General features: G+C 41.4%; 1 protein-coding gene across 2 annotated transcripts in view; it reads right to left on the reverse strand.

Annotated features, from left to right (window-relative positions):
* The window catches only part of sphkap (SPHK1 interactor, AKAP domain containing), a 129,688-nt gene that overhangs the window by 99,323 nt on the left and 12,443 nt on the right, over positions 1 to 17,922 (reverse strand). Inside the window, exon 2 of one of the 2 annotated variants that reach the window (XM_080288900.1) lies at positions 9,385 to 9,480. The exons of the other annotated variant lie outside the window; for it this stretch is intronic. The gene's annotated coding sequence lies outside the window, so the exon portion shown is untranslated. The remainder of the gene's footprint in view (positions 1 to 9,384; positions 9,481 to 17,922) is intronic. 2 annotated transcript variants of the gene reach the window in all.

Raw genomic sequence — 17,922 nt, forward strand, 5'->3', positions numbered from 1 at the left:
TATTACTTTTCCAATAATGAGCATACTCTTTATGTACTACCATACAGGTTTCATTACATTTGCAAGGTTACGTAATACAATGCAAACTAAAGTATCCTTTGCCATAATGAGCTCAGTCACCCTGTTTTCTTTAAGAAACATCAATGGAAAGGTATTTTAATTCCACAGTGCTTCAATAATGTTGAGGTATGGGCTCCGGGGAGGCCAATCCATGACTGAAAGTATTCCACTGTCTGTTTTTTTCTATCCATGTAAGCTTTTACTTCACTAGCTGTGTGTTTGGGATCTTTGTCGAGCTGAAAATTAAGCTGTTACCAATCAAATGCTTTCCAGATAATATGGGTCAAACTATAATGGTACCTTTCTGAGTTTATAATTCCATCAATTGTGATAAAATCCTGCCCAAAACCATGACAGAGCCTCCACAATATCTGACAGATGGCTGTGTACACTCACTGATGAGCCTCTCTTCTGAACTCCTCTGTTCTTACTGATGATAATTTGAACCCAAAACTTCACATTAAGGTTTATCGTTCACTGTTGCCCCTCATTTTCAGTCCAGTTCTTGTGTAATTTGGCATAATTTGTAGATGTAATTAGAGAAATGAGAACAAATTATGCGTTTATGGGAACGGCTGCTAGTAACGACATGCCTAAAGTTACATAAAGATACTTTGTTAAGTTGTCTGTTATGTCAGATCAGAGCTAAAGGTCTCGATGAACATAAAATTCAATTAGTCTGTAAATGGTCAGGTACAAGGACTGGACTGAAAAAGAGTGAAAAAAGCAGCCAAAGGAAAACTCTGGCTTTAATTTAAAAAAGTCTGCCTTCTTGGAAACAAAATATAAAGAAATGAAGGGTGAGTCTTTTGCACAGGACTGTATATTGCTCATTCTATTCCACGTCCTCTCAGCTGTCCTGTTCAGAGAAAATCCTGTCTTCAAACCACAGTGATGCACATTACATTTACTGACTGCTCTTCGCTCCATCCATCTCCATCTTCACTACATAATACTGTAGCATGTTATTCCAGCTAAATTACACTCCATATACTGCAGAGGAAACTGCAGAGTGCTGATTGCTCCTACTGTACAAACAAAGTTAAGAAACAAGGCTGTCAGGCTTAAAAGCATCTCTACAGTGAAATGTGCATTGCAAATAATGAAGCCTCTACATTCCCTATTGTGATGACAGTGACTCAGTTCGCGTCTCCCGTGCAACATGCGGAGCATGTCTCCAAGACGCGTGACACAAAGAGCGAAAAGAAAGATGTGAAACAGTCCCTATTTCTGTATCATGGCTGACTCATCAATTGTGTGAGCTTTTAGCTGGGGAGCAAAAACTCTCAGTGAGCTCTCGAGCTGCTGCTCCACAAGGCGGACTGGGTTTTGTTCTATTATTTCTTGAAAAAGTGTGATCACGCTCATTCTCTGATCTGACAAACACTGTGTTTTTGTCTAACTTTAACAGTAACGCACACATACAAACACAAAGGCTGTGACAGTTTTAACAGCTGGAGATGGAAAAGTAAAATATAACTGCATGCAATTTTGCGCCGATAAGAAGAGGAATCAAATCACCAACAGTTAAAAATGACTACGTGCTATATAGGCGAGCCTGTATCATCAAGTACATACTGCATATTTTTATAGTAATTTCTATGTCAGCATGTACATTTACACGCTCTTTATTTTCTAAATGCATCTTCAATTAAATGCCATTGCTGCCTGCATGAAATCGTGTGGTTGAATGATTTCTAGTCCACATCGTGCAAGGATTTTATCACACTTAAATATCAGAAAAATGAAAGTTTCCAAAGTTAATGATTCGACTGCAAAACTGAATTTACTTTTTACATGGGAGACATTGCATTTGAAACACAGCTGGCAACCATTTCACTCAGCGTGGCAAAAGGACTAGAGAAAGGGTCAGGCAGGTGAAGATCAAGGCCAGGAACCAACAGAGTAAAATTCAATTTTAATGTTGTTGAGGAGGCAAAGGGACATTTCCTAAAGGTGGTTTAGAAAAAAAATCTTTATTCCTGATTTATTTTTTCCTTTTTTTAAAAAAAAAAAAAAGTGTTCTACCTTTTGAGTCTAGGCCATATTGTTGTTCTGTTGTTTTTTTAAATTTGCTGTTATTATTAAAAAAAAAAAAATTAAAAATCTGGAAACTGTAAGGAAATAGTTTGAAAATCCAGATGTTCAACACACTAATTTCCTTTAATGAAAAAATAAAGGACTTTGAGATGAATTTAAAAGAGGATGTTTGTGTAACACTTCAAAATGCTGAATTTGGTGTAACAACATATCTTTTAATAGAAAGGCATACTGAATCATACATCTTCACCCACCGGCCACTTTATTCAGTGCACCTTGCAAATATCCAGCTGGATTGAGATCTGTGACTGTGGAGATCATTTGAGTGCAGGGAACTTTTTGTCAGTTTGTGACATGGTGAGTTTTCCTGCTTGAAGCAACCATCAGAAGATCGGTTCGCTACTTTTATAAAGAGACTGACATGGTTAGCAGCAATTCTCAGGTTTCGTTGGTGTCCGTTCTTAAGGGTTGTGTGTGCACCTCCTAGAGTAGATGCGGAGTCCCAGTGACAGTAGTAGTGCAGCACTTTAGACTGACTAAAGTGTAACTGGTACAAGCTGGACCGGGCTAAAACTGGGTTAAATGTGCTTTTAATGTGAAAGGTTAGTGGACTGCACTCAGCTTTCTTTTCAGCTGCAGCTGCATTGTGGTAGTCTCAGAAGATGAAGGTCCTGGATTTGAATCTGCTGGACAGCTGGGGCCTTTCTGTGAGCAGTTTGTATGTTGTTTGCCTGTATCTGCCCAAGGCATATTGTTGGGTTTATTGGTGATTATAGTCAAAGGAGCTTGCAAAGAAAAGCGTCTGGACTTCTTTAAGTTGCTTGAAGATGTTTCACCTCTCATCCGAGAAGCTTCTTCAGTTCTAAGGTCAAATGGTGGGGAGTCCCAGATTTAAACCGAGTGGGAGTATCCCCCCGTTTAAATCTGGGACTCCCCACCATTTGACCTTAGAACTGAAGAAGCTTCTCGGATGAGAGGTGAAACGTCTTCAAGCAACTTAAAGAAGTCCAGACACTTTTCTTTGCAAGCTCCTTTGACTACAATGACCTGGATGACTGAGAACCTTCACAGACATATTGGTGATTATAATTGGTCTGAATGTGTAAATGGGAGAATGGTTGTGTCTCCCTCTGAGTCAGCCTGGAGATCTGTCCAAGGGCTACCCAGCCTCACACCCTATGACAGTAGGGATAAGCTCCAGCCTCTGTGACCCTGAATTGGATAACAGGAAGAAGATGGATGGTTGAATGGATGCTAAAAGGTCTGAGGAGACGGGACACCAGGCAGAGATTGATAGCCATGACCCTAACTTTCCTAAATGGACAGGGTTACAACAATATACCTGATGTTATTTGAGAAATGGGCTTCCCTCAGTGAAGGTTTGAATGGCAGTTTGAAGACATGTGAACATACAGACACATACACTAACATGTGCACACACAATGCTACGTTACTTCCATTTAAGGCAACATACAGTTTGTTGATCATAAGCAATGGCGGCCGGCAACGGTGACAAAACAAGCTGAAAGTCCAACAAGGAAATCTGAAGAATGTGGAAACCATATCAGATGTTGGGATGTTAGGACTGTGACCTTTGTGTAAAAAGACTGAGAGTCCTATTAGGAGAACTGAATGTCTATGACACAAAAACTACATTTTAGTGAAAATACACGGTTGTACTTCGACACACTCTCCACCACATACAGTGTGCGGATTCACACAAGATTCACATGCACACCTAAGTTCCCAGTAAGAACTCTTCCATTTGCAATGCGATGTGCAATTTTCGCAACACCCTGCATTGCTCTTTAGCATTCAAGCCTCACTCCTCTCTCCTGGAAGTCTTTCCGGTTTCTCCATACTTATTTCTTTTACTTTTTTTGATAACCAAAAAGTTTAGATTATGTTGAAACTGTCTTTGTTTATGCAGTCCTGATTTTAATTTAATCTCATGGTCCTCCGAGTGTCATTTTGAGGACACGTCAGTGTTGTTGCAGAGCATGAATTGCTGTAATTACTGCAGTTTGTTTGAGCGTGCACATGAAACCTCTCTTCATCTGCGTGGGAAAAGACGGGCTCAAAATAACTTCGGAGCTAATTTTTACTTTATTCCTTTCCCCCCCAAAATGGCATGATCTCCGCACCTGCAAGTAGGTGAGAGCTTTGAATTACTTCTTTTTTTGAAATAAAAAAAAAAAAATAACATAAAAAACTTTGATCTGCTGCTTTTGATTTGAGCATCATTAACTGTTAACAGCATGAGCTATATAAAAAAAAAATAATAATAAAAAATAAAAAATAAAACAGCATGAGCTATTAATAGTGTTTGTCTCTGGGTTGTGTTAAAAGGAGAATGGATATAGGGATTGGGCAGCATGAGTAGAAGATTCACAAACCGGCTGCATTCATCATTAAACAGTCTATTCCCGAAAATCTGGGTGAAATCACACACATGGGCCGTGAAATAAGCAATCTGCAGGGGATCTCTGGAGGCCTCACACTTACAAAGAGGCTCCCTTTTAATGATGGGCTCATCCGTTTTGGACAAGATGCCAGGACTGGATGTTGATAACTCGTTTTATGTATTGGCTTCCATATACAATTACCACTCAGTGACTTTGGTTTCACTTCACTTAGCCTCACTATATGGATTTGCTGTTGAAGCAGTGGGGAAAGATAAGGAGACTGGCTTGCTGCTATTACTGAAACACAAAGCTTTCGCTCTTTTCTACATTGATTAAACAGCAAGTTTTTTTTTGTTTAAACTATGTCATCACAATGCTGTGCCACAGAATATGTATACTACTGGGTGAAAATTTAGATCCAACCACCAGCAAAGATCTGGGTAATCTGCTGTGGGCTCCCTATCGTGGGTGTGCCTACAGAAAACACTCATTGCCCCCCTTATGGGTTAACCCACTGTCATTTTGCCCCTCGGGGCCCATGTTGTGGTTTTCTGTGCGAAATCTATAGTAGGTTAGTATTTATTTTATTTATTGTCATTGTCAAGAACAATGAAATTGCGTTTGGGGCTTCCATACAACCCAAAAAAAAGAAGAAAATAATAAATACCCCTTAAAACCCAAGTGTACATATTTAACCCAGTGTGACTCCAATGCAATAAGACAATCCTTAGCAATAATGTTCGTAGAAATTCAGACAAAGACCTGAGAAACATGACAAAATACAACAATGCAACCCATTCAATATTATTGTACTGTGAGATATGATATCAGATATGATAGTTATCTATTTAAGAAAGAGGGGGGGGGGGGGGCAGGAGGGGGAAGAGAATAAAGATATGATGCACCAATGCAGACCAGTTCATTGCTATTAAGAAGTTGGATATGGTTATTGTCCGTGAGAGGGGGGCAGAGAGTTCAGGAGCCTCACAGCCTGTGGATACAGGCTGTTGGCCAGTCTGGATGTTCTGGCCTGTATAGACCTGTACCTTCTCCCTGAGGGCAGCAGATGGAAAAGGTGGTGCGCAGGGTGATGTTGGTCCCGCAGGATACTGTGCACCCTCCTCAGACAGCGAGTGGGGAAGATATTACTGATCTCTGGCAGACTTGTTCCAATAATTCTGCCAGCTTCTTTCACCACCCGCTGGAGTGCTTGCTGATCGGCCTTGGTGCAGCTGGGGAACCACACTAGAAATCCATACGTCAGAACGCTGCTGATGGCACAGTTGTAGAAGTTCAACATCAGAGATCTGGGAATGTGTGCACTCCGCAGTCTCCTCAGGTAGTAGAGGCGCTGTTGGGCCTTCCGTGCAACTGAGGTGATATGGTTGCCCCAGGACAGGTCCTCGGTCACAGTTACCCCCAAGAATTTAAAACTGCTCACCCTCTCCACCGCCTCACTGCCAATGAAGAGAGGCAGATGGTTGTTATGAACCCTCTTCCGGAAATCTACAATGATCTCCTTGGTCTTTTTGGTGTTTAAGACCAAGTTATTGTCGTGGCACCATGACTCTAGTTGTTGCACCTCTGTCCTATAGTTTGTCTCATCATTGTTGGATATAAGTCCGAGCACTGTAGTGTCATCTGCAAACTTAACAATGAGATTGGACGCGCAGGAGGAAATACAGTCATGGGTGAAGAGAGTGTATAGCAGAGGGCTCAGAACACACCCCTGAGGGGCACCGGTGTTGACCACAAGGGTGGAAGAGGTGTTCTTACCCACTCTGACACTCTGTCTACGGTTAGTGAGGAAGTCCACAATCCAGTTGCACAGAGAGGAGTTAAGTCCCAGTTGGTGGAGTTTGGGACGGAGTTTGTATGGCCGGATGGTATTAAAAGCCGAGCTGTAGTCTACAAAGAGGAGCCGTGCATAGGTGTTCCTGTGTTCCAAGTGCTTCAGTAATGTGTGCAGCACTGTGGCGATCGCATCCTCGGTTGACCGGTTCTCCCTGTATGCAAACTGGTGCGAGTCCAGGGATGGTGGAAAAGCAGCTCTGATGTGTTTAATGACCAGTCTCTCCAGGCATTTGGCGGGAATGGGGGTGAGTGCCACAGGTCTGAAATCGTTCAGACATGTGACATTTGACTGTTTTGGGATGGGAACGATGGTTGCTGCTTTGAAACAGGATGGTACCAGTGAACAGGACAACGAGGTGTTATATATAGAGGTGAAGACGTCCGCCAGGTCCGCAGCACAGTCTTTTAGCACCCGGCCCAGCACTCCATCCGGCCCGGCCGCCTTCCTGGTGTTAATGCTCCGGAACACACGCCTCAGCTCATGAGTGCTCAGGACCGGAGCAGGGTCGGTTGAGGGGAGAGGGGACAGGACAGGGTCGGTGTTCTCCCTGTCAAAACGGGCATAAAAGAGATTTAGATCCTCAGCCAGAGTAGAACTGTCGGCTGAGGGTGATGGTGTTCTTCTTTTGTAGTCCGTGATAGCCCTGATGCCCTCCCAGACCTGCCTTAGGTTTGTGTTGTTCTCAAACCTGGCCTCGATACGCCTCCTGTGCTGCTGCTTGGCAGTCTTGATGCCTCTTCTCAGGTTGGCCCTGGCAGCACTGTATGCCTCCTGGTCCCCGGATTTGAAAGCGTTGTTCCTTGTTCGAATAAGTTGTTGAACTCCGTGTGTCATCCAGGGTGGATTATTAGGGAACACACGGAATCGTTTCCAAGTTGTTACATTGTCCACACAGAAACAGATGTAGTCCAAGACAGTGGAGGTGTAACTGTCCAATGCGACACGATTGTCAGTGTCCTGCACCTTGAATACATCCCAGTCTGTGCAGTGGAAACAGTCCTGAAGCATCGGAATAGCATCCTGCGGCCATGTTCTCACGGTTTTGGTTGTAATCCCAGTGCTCTTGATCTTTTGTGTGTATATTGGGTGTAGCAGAAGGGAGAGATGGTCTGACAGACCCAGGTGGGGATAAGCCTGGGCTCTGTACGCATTCGCCATGTTGGTGTACACCTGGTCCAACGTTCTATCTCCTCTGGTAGCACACTTCCCATTACGGTGGAAATTGTGAAGTACAGATTTCAGGTCCGCGTGGTTAAAATCCCCAGCCGCAATAAAGACACTGTCCGGGTGTGCTACCAGGCTGTTATTGATGCTGCTGCTCAATTGTGCTAACGCTAGCTTAGCATTAGCATCTGGTGGAATGTAAACAGCGCAGATGTAAACGGCAGAAAATTCCCGAGGGAGATAGAATGGACGGCACTTTAACACCAACAGTTCTACCTCTGTACTGCACAGTTTTTCCGTTACCGTGACGTTCGTGCACCAAAGGTTGTTAATATAGATGCACAGCCCCCCGCCAGTCTTCTTACCCGAGTCCGCAGACCTGTCGGCTCGATAGGCGGTGCGGCCTGCTAGATCGATAGCCGCATCGGGAATGGCGCTGTCCAGCCAGGTTTCAGTGAAAATCATGCACGAACAGTTATTAAAAGTCCGTCGAGTGGCGAGAGGTTTGCCCACAGAAAACCCATACATGGACTCTAAAGGGCAAAACTGCTGTGTTTGCACAACCACTTTGGGCCTGTGTGGGATATATGTGAATTTAATCAACACATGCAGCCCCACAGTCCACCTACATCTACCCACTGTGGGTTTGCTATCACATTGTTCATGATAAGTAAAAGTAAGGCAGGTAAAATCTGCCAAATCAACTTTAGTCACCCCTTGTAAATAAGGAAGCAGCCCCCTCCCCCTCCCCACACCAAATGGTGGCCAGTAATATACCATGGGACACATGGGTATTCGAGTTTGTGGACAGGGCCTCCCGTGTTCTACAGACGGCTGCAGACATGCACTGTTGTACCGGTAACCAAGAGTTTGTGTTTGTTAAATAGTTTATTAGTCTCAGTGCTGGTGATTTCCTGTTTTACTTTCGTAACCTTTCATCAGTCTGTTCCCGTGTCATCCGTACTTGTCTCCCTATGTCCCCTGTCTAGTCTTCTCGTCTTCTTTTAAGTTAACCATGGTACCTCCTTCAGTCACGCCTCCCCTTTTTTGTTCCCCTTTGTGTTTCCACAGTCCATATCTTTATGTGTTTGCCTTTCTCTCTGTGTCACGTTTGTATGTCTCAGTCTGTCTCAGTGTTAGTTTCCTGTGTTCTTTTGATAGTCCCTCATCCCGAGTGTGCTATGTTCAGCTTAACTTCTCTTGTCTCCTTTGATTAGTGTCTGCTGTGCTGCCACCCGTTTCCTGTTCCCTAAATGCCTGCATGCATTTATATATTGTCTTAGTCTCCCTTTTGTCATGTCGCCCATCATGCTGTGTGTTTCTCTCATGTCATATTCTCCATGATTAGTAATTCCATTTCAAGTTCCAGTGCTCTCTGGCTGTGATTTGATTTAATTCTGCATCTGAGTCCTGCATTTGGATCCACAGCTCTGACTGCCTACACAGTCATAGGACAGCTGAAGGGGTAAAAAGTGACATTCACTGGTGGCATGATATTCACCAGACCAGTAACAAAACAGCCCTGTTAGCTAATTGTTTAAAGACAGAAATTCATCCTAGCATGGAGGGAGAAACGGGTATAGGATGGATATTGAGGATGTATTATACATACATTATACATGCATCTATAGCCTCATCAAACCCACAATAGATAATCATCTTGGTATATTCAAGACAATCTGCAGGGAGAGAGGACCATTACTTCTCTATTGGAAAGAGCAAGCGAAGTGTGAGGGGTGGGGGACGGAGTTTAATCTCCTTTTTAAGCCTGGTGAGTCACACTAAGAGGAGCAGTTGTTGTTTTCTTTATTCCTGAGTGAAATGCAGAATCCACTGGGAGCAAGAAAAGCCCATACTGACCTTTTGTTAAAAAGGCATGCCTTTTGGTTTGCCTTTCCCTCCGGAGCACTCATGCAGGCGAGGCAGAACCATATCTCCCACCTCAAGCCACCCCTCCTTGTAAGAAAAAAAAAAAGACAAGGTGGACAATAAAGAAATTGAATTTCTTTTCCTGGCTGACTGTTGTGACAGGTGGTAATTTTTCCTGTACAGACTCATACTGAAGGGAAAATATAAATGCTAAAAGCTGCGATTACAGAAGTTTCCATATAAATGCATATTAAAATGTAGCTCACTAATTGCCAAATTAGAGTGCCAAAAAACATCTCAAGTTAAAAGGGAACAAAGGACAATTCATAGACCATTTAAATTAAGTCTCCCATTTGTCCTTCTCAAGTGACTGAACAATGTCCTATCACAGAGCAACGATTACGTATCATCCATCAAGTGTTGTGGCCAAGCAAAGCAGACAGATTGCAAAAGGATGTAATTACCAGAATTCTCATTCCTATTTAACACTTCATTTGTCACTTCTTGTTGTGTAAGTGCCAGAAAACCTGTGTACTGCAACATGCTGTAAAACTGCACAAACATAAAGGTTTCGATGAGTTTGCTTTTGATGGCTTAACAAGAGCTAGCTTTTTCTCTTGACCTGTGCTACAAACAAAGTGGCTCATCTGCTGCACAAGTGATATATTACTTTGTTTAATCACCATATCTATTTAATTAAATAATATCGATTGCACTGGCTTCCTTTACTTTGGCACTCCTTTGCTACCATCTGAGCTGGCAAAGGCTTCTTTAAACTGTATAAAGCACAACACACAGTATAGAGACGTCTCACTAATAGTGTTGCTGCTCTTAAGCCATGTATCCTCTGCATTAGCAGGATTGTTTTGATTTAAGTCACACTTACAGGAGTGCTGAGAAGGGGGTAGCTATAGGGGTTGTCACTATACCAGTATTTCAAACTTGATACTGATATGCAGGAACATACTCTATATCATTTTCAATACCAGAGGGGAAAAAGACAAAATTAAGAAAACCTTTTCCCCCTTATTTTTCTGCTTTCTGGTTTCCTGTACACTTTTCTCAACTGCAACCAGGGATTTTGACACACTTTGACTTGCTTCAAAGACACAAAGAATTGTGTTATGTCTGTCTATAAATGAGCAGGATTGATATCATTTGTTGTCTAGATCTAAAATTAAAGTTAGCTTTTTGTTATTAGCCACAGCTGCTACCGTAATGATAACAGAAGGCTAATGCAGGTAATTGCTAATAGCTAAACTAATGTTCACCATTGTGCTGACAAGGTTAACATTTATGATAATTGTTTAATATTTCAATGTTATTAAAACAGGAACTTTAATGACCTTATGCAAATTTTCATGAAGACTGATTCACCAGGTTTACAGTGCTGCTGTTTATGTGTATAGCTGCTAGTAGTGGAGAGGAGAGGCTGTGTGCTGTAGAGCAGTGTGAAGTTGTGCGTCAGCTGAAGGAGGTGAAGACTTGGTATCAGTATTCCTGCAAATGAGTATCTAATGCAGTATTTTTTAGTATCAATTAGTACCAGAGTATCAGGGTTTTTTGACAAACTGCTCGATAGATATACTGCCCACAGTAACGAACAGGAAAGAAAAAAAACGAGTACTACTTTGTTTTCAGACGCTACACATGTAAAGGCTAATTTAGATCATGGAGCCCTGCTCTAAAAGCTGACATAGATATAATACTGTATTGAAGCTGGATTTAAAAAATAAGTGCTTGAAGTTAAAGTTTTAAAAACAAGTTTAGCACCATCTTTCTGCCAGTGCGGACCGTTATGTCATGTGGTTGGTTGGTAAGTTGCGGCTAATAGACCCACATTAGCTTATGTTAGCTAACGAGTGACAGAATCAATAACTCAGAGAAAAATAACAATATTATAACTAAAATTCACTTTAAGGAGATCACATCTGGCCCTTGCTGCAACAATGAGTAAGAAACTGAGTAATTTACTGTCCATAAATTATGAAAAAACTATGAAAAAAATAAACTGTAACTTATTCCAGTATGGACACTTTAATACTTTCATATCTGGGCTGTTAATAGGAAGACATGACCGGTAGCATTCTGACTTTACAATAACACATCACATGTCATTTGACAACAGGAGCAGGTGCTTTTAAAATGGGGATATGATTTTGGCCAGGACTGGACTCCATTGTCCATCCCTCAGTTAGGCTGTGGTGCCAGCGGCGGATTATCACCGTTGACAGACCAAAACTACCTGCACAACAGAAGTGGAGACTTCAAATTGAAGTCTTTGACTGGCTAGCCGTTTTCCTCTAAATTTAAGGAAAGCTAAACTCCAACGTGCTTGTTTAGTTTATGCTAAGCTAACCAGGCTAAATATACAGAAATGAAAAATTAGAACAAGCATTTTTCTTTTCTTTTTTTTTTGACACAGCATCTACTGAAATGAAATCCAGATTAATCCTCACAGACAGCTCATTCTGAGGTTTGCCACGAGACAATCTGTCTCAGCTGCTCCTCAAAGGAAAACCACAAACTTAATTTCATTTCATCAGTCTACATCAGCAACAGCATTCAATAATCGTGTGAGTGGCATGTCTTATTAGTGAAAATGCAACAAGTGGAGCCAACGCTGTAAAGCACTTGTTCCTAGCTCCTTCGACTGGAGCCAGAGGCAAGGCAATCTCCTCCATCGCAGTGAAAGATTGAGCCATGGCTTTCAGAGACTGAGAACACACTACAGAGGGAATCATGTATTCATGAAATTTTATATATCGGTGTCGTTGTGTCATTTCTGCCTTTTAACTGGTGGCCAGTCGAAAAAAGGTTGGTTTTTTTTGTCCTCCACCCCTCAATCACACAGCGTTTCCTCTCTCCAAATGCAATTTAGACGGAGCTGTGGTTGGAGGGCATTAGAAATGAACTCCTCAGAGGCCTTGCTTAGGAAATGAAATTGCCTCGACTATGGCCTTTTGTCACGTAACACCACAGTGCATATTAATGATAGGTGGCAAGTGGTGTGGCACCGTGCTACAGAATTCACACGGCAACAAAAGTCTAATCAGCCTTTCCACACATTCACTGTCATTGTTTGTTGTGTTCTCCATCTCTTCCCTGATTGATTTCTTATTAGCTCTTTATTGACATTTACTGTAAGGGTCTACAAGAGCCAGCTGATATTTTAGTTTTTCATGGGCACCCTATTTGCATTTTTTAAAATAAGTACATTCAGGAAAAAATGTTAACTTCAACTTTAATCCCGGCCCTTGTACAAAGCCAGTGGATATTCTAGGATCTGCTTGTGTCTGTAACCCTTTTGTATATTCCCCATTCTGTCATATCCAAGTCAACAGTATCCTTGGCCTCCATTGGTATTTGCTCCTAAAAGTTTAAGATTAGCCTATCTCTGTGTCCCAGCTTCAATAATGGTTGGTTCCCACGTCATCGCTACCAGTGACAGAACTTTATTGGCATTATACGCCTTCTCTTTCTGGTATTTTTTTATGCCCTGCGTACACATTTAGTCATTACCTCCTTAATGACTTTTTAACTTAGGCTTGCTGAGAAAATAATGACCAAAGAGCTACAAGCTATTTACAAAATTGAATGAAAAATCAGTGCCATATATCACTGGTGGCAAACTGTAATTCATAAACAAAAAAAGTGGGGAGACAAAAAAAACTAAATCCTCCGCTTGCTTCAGAGGATGTGGTTGTTAATTCACTACCAACATGGTTTGACTCAGTCAGGTTTCCAGCAACAATCAACGCAAGTAACAGCGCTGGGGTTTTTGCTCATATTGCACCACGTCACGACTGAGCACACCAGCAACTAAAGCAATTTGTCAGCAGTGGATGTACACTGCGGGAAGCTAATGCAAACCAAGCTAGCTGATGTGTAACATTAAATAACATACATGAGTTCACAAATACTGAAAGAAAATTATCTTTGTAGATTCCAAACAAAATGATTTCTGCAGACTTTCCAGGAGGGGAGTGCCTCTCTGAATGTGCCAGTATTATGCATGCTGGCGCAGGAAACATCATTAATATACATCTAATTACTTCCATTTAATGAATGATATGTAGGTCGCCGTTTAAAATGAAATGTCATAAAATCGCAAATCACACTGATTGATTTCCGAGCCAGGAGTGCAAAACATGTTCCATTTACCATGTGACTTAATAGAAAACAGTAACAAACAGCTAATCCACATATTTACATGTTGCATGTTTTTCATTAAATTGACTGGATTTCTGTCAATTATTTGTTTATTAGTTAACTGTTCGTTTCCACTCACCTGCCACTTCATTAGGTACACCTATTCAACTGTTTGTATTTGAGAAACTGCTGGGATTTCTTCTCACAATCGTCACCAGTGTTTGCAGAGAATGCTCCAAAAAAGAGAATATATCCAGTGAGCGGCAGTTCTCTGGGTGAAAATGCTTTGTTGTGGCAATAGGAGAATGTTCAGACTGCCTTTAACTAGTAGGAAGGCAACAGACACTTAAATAACCCCTCATTACAAACAAGATATGTAGAAGTGCATCTATGAATGCTTAACAGGTTGAACCTTTAAAGAGAAGCGCTACAGCAGTAGAAGACCAAACTGGGTGTCTCTCCTGTCAGGAAACTACTGCTAGTGTTGATGTGGGCTCACTAAATCTGGACAACAGAAAACTGGTCTGACGAATCTCAATATCTTCTGCATCATTGGGCTGGTAGGGTCAGAACTGGTGTGAACAACATAAAAGCATGGATCCATCCCGCCTTGTATCAATGCTTCAGGCTTCAGTGGTGGTGTAAAGGGTGGGGGATATTTTATTGGCACAACTTTTCCCTCTTTAGTGCCCAAAGTAGGAATGTTTCCAGCACTTCTTAATTCTTCATCTATGCCATGAAGAATTAAGGCAGTTCTGAATTCAAAAGGGTGTTCAACGAAGAGCTACATATCATTAAGGTGTACCCAGTAAAGTCCTTCATAAATATATATCTTTAGAAATGAGAAAAACCTGCAAGCTATTCAGGCAGGGATCTAGCCACCCTGTGTCATACATGTGATTCACTCTCATCACGTCATATACCAAACATCTTGAGTCTACGTTAAGCACAGTTTCCTGTCTTTTTGTCTGATATGCCAGTATTACTCCTGTCACGTATCACTAGCTGCTGTTTGAACTCCTACATAACCTCAGAGTCCTCCCGCAGGCTGCGGGGGGAAGTTCACTCATCACCCCAACTTCTTTAAATGCATCATATTTGTGGAGAATGATGAGCTCGGAGCCTTGATGCCAAACTTAACTGTATTCTGTTGCTTTAGCAAATCAATCAGTTGTCTGACTGAACTTGATTTCAGTGTACAGAACAAAGCCAAGCTATAGTGAGTTTTTTCACCAGTTTTCATCAAATGACAATATAAAGCTCTTAAATGTCAATACTGATACTGGATACAACAAAAGAAAGAAAAATATGTCTTTCAAAAGCTCAGTCAAAGGGTCTAAAATATAATTTGTTCAAGATTTTTATTATAGAGCTAATTATTGATGAAAGAATAAGACAATAATGTAATGCAGGCTGAAACAAATCTTCACTGTGAGCCAGGTTCCTGTCTACAGGTTGCATGGATGGACGGACAGATGAATTTTTATTATCTCACAGTGCAGTCTGTCTCTACTTTACTCTGCTACATTACGCAGAGACAAAACTGAGAAGAAGAAGAAAAACAGCGACGAGAGAAAAATAAAAGATAAATGACTGTGGCCCTCAGTGTGAAATATGAAAAGTATATCATTTCTGCCTCTTTCACCTGCTCTGTGCAGGGAAATGCTGCAGAGAATGAAACTCATCCACAAACCATACTTCCCTCATTCGAGTTCTCTCAAGTCTTGAGAAAGAAATGAGAAGAATACTATATAAGTACATCTCCTATAACACTTTTAGGGATGTTTTTTCTTAGATTAAATTTATGATCACACAGATTCCCATGAGAACCACGGAAAAAACTGAGAGCACACATTCAGACTAATGCTGCATTCTGATCCATATTCTTTCAAGAGTCAACTTTTCTTAAACTAAATACGCTTCCTTCTTTTAGTTTCTTCTAGCCTCCTCTTCTGTTTTGCTGTCAGGTTTGGTGAGTCCTTATTTTCTGTGCCTAATTTTTACCTCTATGTCTCATTACCCCACATCCCTGAAATCAAGGCAGTTTTATATTTCTTTTGTCTTTTTGCTTTTAGATCCATTTCCTGGAAAACAAAAGTACCTTGATTGCAAAACGGATCCATCAGACTCGACAACCAGAGATTATGAGTTGGAGGATATCATAACAATTATTATGGTGGGCTGAGTTCTCAGTGGAATATGTGGAAGGTTTTCAGACCAACACTCACAGATTTGCCTCCCTACGCTGTTTAGTTATTGCCCAGCTTCAGGATTGTGTTAATGTCACATCACCTCCTTTCACCCGCCCAGGTCCCATCTCCCCCGTCACCTGCCTCACCAACTCTCCACTGTCCCAGGCACCATTCCCACCACTCCATACCACAGCAGCCATGTTCTTCTGTCTTGCCTTTCAGCCTCATCATTGTCAATGTTGCCAGATCCAAAGCTCAAGTACCAGAGTCCTCTTGTGTTTCGCGGCTGCTTTGACAGCTACTACATCTAGATGAAGGTAAAAGTGTCCCATTGGACTATATTTTACTAGCGCTACTATTTGTTTTACTGTTTATCTATGATGCTGAAAGAAAGGTGAGTGTTCCTTGGTAGATGCTATAGTGGTGTTAACATACTGATGCTGAAAAATGAAAATCCCTCTGTCAAATACAAACACATGCAAACAGGAGTGGATGATGTGTGCATTATTTGCTTGTGTAATGTGTCCCAGAGTGTTAACACTGCCAGGTTGTGAAATGCAGAGGAAGAAGACAATCATCTGACAAAACAATAGCTGGAGATTAGTCTTTAGCTGAGGACACGTGGTGGGTTTCATGTTGGAGCAACAGCTCGTCACAATGCTGTGTTCGGTTTCCTTTGCTTTCCTGGGATCACAGTGTTGTGCGCTTTGACTTTTAGGCCCTGAACTTTGTCAGTTCCATAAACTCACAATGACAAATAATTTGCTGGATGTCAGAAGCTGAGTGTGCAGCAGCCAGGAATGAATGGAACCAGAATGCTGGAGAGGCAGTGCCAATGGTTGTTATTGAAGATCATAAGTGTCCTTTTCAGGTTGTGTGTGTGTGTTGGAAAAATCAAACATAGAGAAACAAATTTTAAATGTATTTATCGGAATAAATAAATTTATATTAATAAAAAAAATCATCTTTTTTTTACACTAAATAAACTGTCAAATCATAAACAAAGTGATCAGCACATACAGGTATTATAAACAACATTACATATTAGTTAAGCTTCTGTCACTGCCTTCTTGAAGTTTAGGAGCGCCTTAAAGATTGAGATGGCTGATTAGATTAACACTTAACCGAAGGCAAATGTGACAGGTGTAAAGCTGTGTCAGTAAGAATTAGATATGATTTTCTACAGCAGTGGTCTCTGCGGTTTAAGGAAGGAAAGGAAAAAGGGACCTCAAGGTGATCACTTGAGTGCTTTTGGGAGTCCGGTGCTAACACAGAATAAAGTGAGAGTAGCTGAGAGCCGTGACATGAAACACCTCAGCTAACTACAATATGGTTTCAGTGCCGGGGCCATGACCTTTCCTAATGCAGTGTATGAAAGTAGCCCTCATGAGTTGGCAGGCCAAGATTAAAAATCCAGTTGTGTACAAATGAAAATGTGTAAGGCAGAGAGGTAACGACGGTATGTGTGAGGGAGGGAGAGAGAGAGTGAGACAGTAGTAGAATAAGAGAATAAAAGAATAAAGTGTTTAATTTATCACCAAGTGAGAAAAAAGCCCATTCATCTATAATCCATTAATCTGGAACACTTGTGAGAGCCCGATTCGAGTCTCTTTCTCACTGACTTATGACAAACTGAGCAAATCACTGGGAGCAGAAAAAAGAAGCACCGAACAGGCGGCACAGCCCACACTGTAAAAAGTACGGCCCTGCTCTCTGCTCACACATGCAGAGGTGCATTTGCTCTTGGTGCCAAGAACATGCAAAATGGCACTTCTTTACCAGGATCAAGCGGACGACACCAAGCAGCTCTGATTTCAGACTGTTTTTAAAGAAATTAATGTCAATGTTTGTTTGCCAAAATAGATACGGTTAAATTTGCTTGATAGTAGCATTTTTAGCACTGTAACAAGCGAGGCAGTGTTTTTAAAAAAATTACGTCTCAGTAGCAAGAATGTAAGTTTTTCCTGGACAATTTCTCATAGAGCCATATGAGTTTGGAGGGTGCTAACTGTGATAAATTAGAAAACACTTTGGAGGCAATTACAAAAAAAATGAACAATGGTGACAAACAGCTACACAGTTACTGAAAATACTCAGCGCAAATCTATTTTATTCATGCAAAGGATGCTGAGAAGCTCTTTGAATATTGTCACACTTCTACAGTACAATGGGCATTTTGTATCAG

The sequence above is a fragment of the Astatotilapia calliptera genome, chromosome 14, assembly GCF_964374335.1.
Source record: "Astatotilapia calliptera chromosome 14, fAstCal68.1, whole genome shotgun sequence".
Lineage (NCBI taxonomy): Eukaryota > Metazoa > Chordata > Actinopteri > Cichliformes > Cichlidae > Astatotilapia > Astatotilapia calliptera.